Below are 3,192 nucleotides of genomic sequence, written 5' to 3'. Positions count from 1 at the left end.
AAAACCACCTGTATCAACTTTCAGGGATAGTGTTTGATTGTGAGTTTTCATCTCTTAGCACCCACTACTTCTTGTTTAATAGAAATTGGCCCCATTTTTCAAAGATGGTCCCAAGGTGAGAGTATTTTTTTCTTTAGAGATCTTCCTTTGAGAAAAAAAAAAAAAAAACCACTGTGAGGTAATATTGAGTCAAACTCCACAACATCTATTTTACTTTAATTTCTCCTCTATAGATGGAGGTTCAGGGTTCTTCAGGGATCAAGTGCCAATTGACACAAAACTTTCAAGGAAAATGTGCACTTCATACTGGGCGATGTGAGAGCCATAAAAGCGCAAGGCATTATTTCATGTGTGTTAGGGGACCCCAGGTTAATCAGGACAAAGGTAACCCATCTTCACTGGAATATAGTAAGAATTCATGATACTTCAAAAACACTACATTGGAGACACAATTCTTGTTTGAGGCCAGAAGTCTACAAATGTTGGTATAATTTTGAAGTAATTAAAAGAGGTAAATTTTACCAAAGAGGTAAGCTTGCTGAATTTCAGATAAGCCAAATTCATAAAATGATATTATGAGTACATGACCAAAATTAATTTTTTAAACCCTCCAGATAGAATAGCTTGGCTTAAATATTCTTGTGCATGCTTCATATTAAACAGGACACTTGTGTGATTCTTAAACATGAATAGCAGGTTAATGCGGCCTTTTTGAACTGCTAAAATGTTCATTAAATCTCTCCATCTTAATGAGAATCTGGTGATATAATATGACTGGTGTCCCACTGCTGGTGGTTTTTTGACATACACTTTTTCAAAAGTAATTATTTAAAAGCTATATTTCATTATTTTTCCTATGATTATATGAATTCATTTATAAGCTAATAAAAATACTATCTGCAGTGGATCTCATTTCTGTTGGAAGCTTAGATTTATGTAAGAAATATCACCAAGTGACACTCACCATTTGACTAAAGCAAACATTTATTAAGTTCTATTTTATGTTGGAGCATATTTAGTTAACAATGTTGTGTTAGTTTCAGGTGTACAGCAAAGTGATTCAGTTGTATATATACATATATCTATCTTTTTCCAATTCTTTTCCCATTTAGATTATTACAGAATATTGAACAGCATTCCCTGTGTAAGACAGTAGGTCCTTGTTGCTTATCTATTTTAAATATAGCACTGTGTGCATGTCAATCCCAAAGTCCCAATGAAGAACATAGATTTTAATTATAGCTACCAAATTAAAAGCCTTCAGGGCTTTGTTAAGTATTGATCTGTATAAAAAATATTTTTCTTGCTCTCATTACAGATTGACACTGAACCATGGATGCTAAGAATCAAATGACAGTGACTGAATTTCTTTTCATGGGCTTAACAGATAATCTTCCACAGAAGATTATTCTGTTCTTGATCTTTTTCTTTGTTTATCTTGTCACACTAGGGGGTAACTTGGGGATGATCACTTTGATAAGGATGGATTCCTGACTCCAGACCTCTCATGTACTTTTTTCTCAGCCATTTTCCCTTGTGGATGTCTGCTCCTCTTCTTCTGTTGCTCCAAAGATGTTGCATGATACCTTCCTGGAGAGAAAAGTCCTCTCCTTTATGGGCTGTGCTGTACTGATGTGGTTTTTTGGTCAGTTTGTAGTGACTGAGTGTTTCCTCTTGGCCACCATGGCATATGATCGGTACATAGCCATCTGCCACCCTCTGCTGTACCCCCTTATCATGTTCCAGAGGGTCTGTGTGCAGCTGGCAGTAGGGCCCTATGCCGTGGGCATCCTGAGTGCAGTTATCCATGAGACATTTACTTTTTGCTTACCCTTCTGAGGTCCAAATGTGGTCAACCACTTCTGTGACATTCTCCCTGTTCTGTCCCTGGCATGTGCTGACACCCAAAACAATAAGTTGATTCTTTTCATTATGGCTGGATTAGTAGGAATACTCAGTGCCGTAATCATCCTACTCTCCTATGTTTATATCCTCAAAACCATATTGAATATCCACTCTGCTGATAGGAGGCAAAAAGCTTTTTCTACTTGTTCTTCACACTTGTCTGCTGTGGCCATGTTATATGGCATCTGTTTCTTCATTTATATACAACCCAATTCAGATTCATCTCAGGACATTAATAAAGTGGTTTCTGCATTCTATACCACGTTAATTCCTATATTGGACCTTCTCATTTACAGCCTGAGGAACACGGATGTAAAAGATGCCTTTAGGAGGACATTTGTTAAGAGGAATTTTCTGCTGGGTGCATAATTTAGAGGGTGACTTTTGCCAACGTACAGGTAGTTCAGCTAAAGTGTTTATTAAGAAGATAACTGGATTAGGTGTAAGGAGATTACCAATCATTAAGCAGACTAAAAGCAGGTAAATCCTATACCATTTCTAGTTCTCAGTGTCTTAATTTATAAAATAAAGGTAATAGACTCAATGCTATCTAAATTACCATCTTCTCTAAAGTTATATGATTTTTACATAATATGTCCAAGCTCATGAATGCTATCTTTTCATATACTGGCCAAAAGAAAGAGTTTTCTAGCAATGATATCACCCAGTTTTTCAGTTTTCCCTTCTAGGGACTTGTTCTCTCTTTATATTCCTTGAATTCAACACATTACCTGGAAGGCTCTTCAACTCATTACTTTACCATGATAACACAAGTCTTTGTTAAAAAAGATTAAGAATAAAAAGTGGAATGGAATTTTAACCTTTATAAACAATACACTCTAGCCCTAGGTGGAAAATTGTGAGGGAGTAAACAACATATGTAGTATGCAGAGAAATTAAGAAATAATATATATAAGAGCACCTGACACATAGTAAGTTCTCAGGAAGAAATGTTAAATGTCTGAGTGAATAAAACAGATATAATACATATAGTTACTTTAGGTCATACTTATAATCTCTCCTAACAAATTGGAAACAGATGTGGTTTAGGGAAATCCCTCTATTCTAGTTCTCCCTGGATCAATTTCTTTCATCATTCTTCTGCTGATTGATGTATTTTCAACCTAAACTGGTTTAAGATTCACATTACTCCTCATGGGAATGCTCACTTTCTAGGATTTTTTAAGAACTTTTATTGTGATATAATTAACATGCAATAAACTGCATATATTTAAAGTATACAATTTGATATTTTTTTCTTATTAGTAATGTATATATGGCAATCCC

The 3,192-nt window shown here is 35.2% G+C and overlaps 1 pseudogene; it reads left to right on the top strand.

The window, feature by feature from the left end:
• The first annotated feature begins 233 nt into the window (after positions 1-233).
• Positions 234-2,274, top strand: LOC130848523 (olfactory receptor 1002-like; annotated as a pseudogene).
• Positions 2,275-3,192: the final 918 nt, after the last annotated feature.

The sequence above is a fragment of the Hippopotamus amphibius genome, chromosome 3 (genome assembly GCF_030028045.1).
Source record: "Hippopotamus amphibius kiboko isolate mHipAmp2 chromosome 3, mHipAmp2.hap2, whole genome shotgun sequence".
NCBI classification, from domain to species: Eukaryota; Metazoa; Chordata; class Mammalia; order Artiodactyla; family Hippopotamidae; genus Hippopotamus; species Hippopotamus amphibius.
The sequence above is the reverse complement of the archived record's forward strand: the minus strand, read 5'-3'. Positions and strand labels throughout refer to the sequence as shown.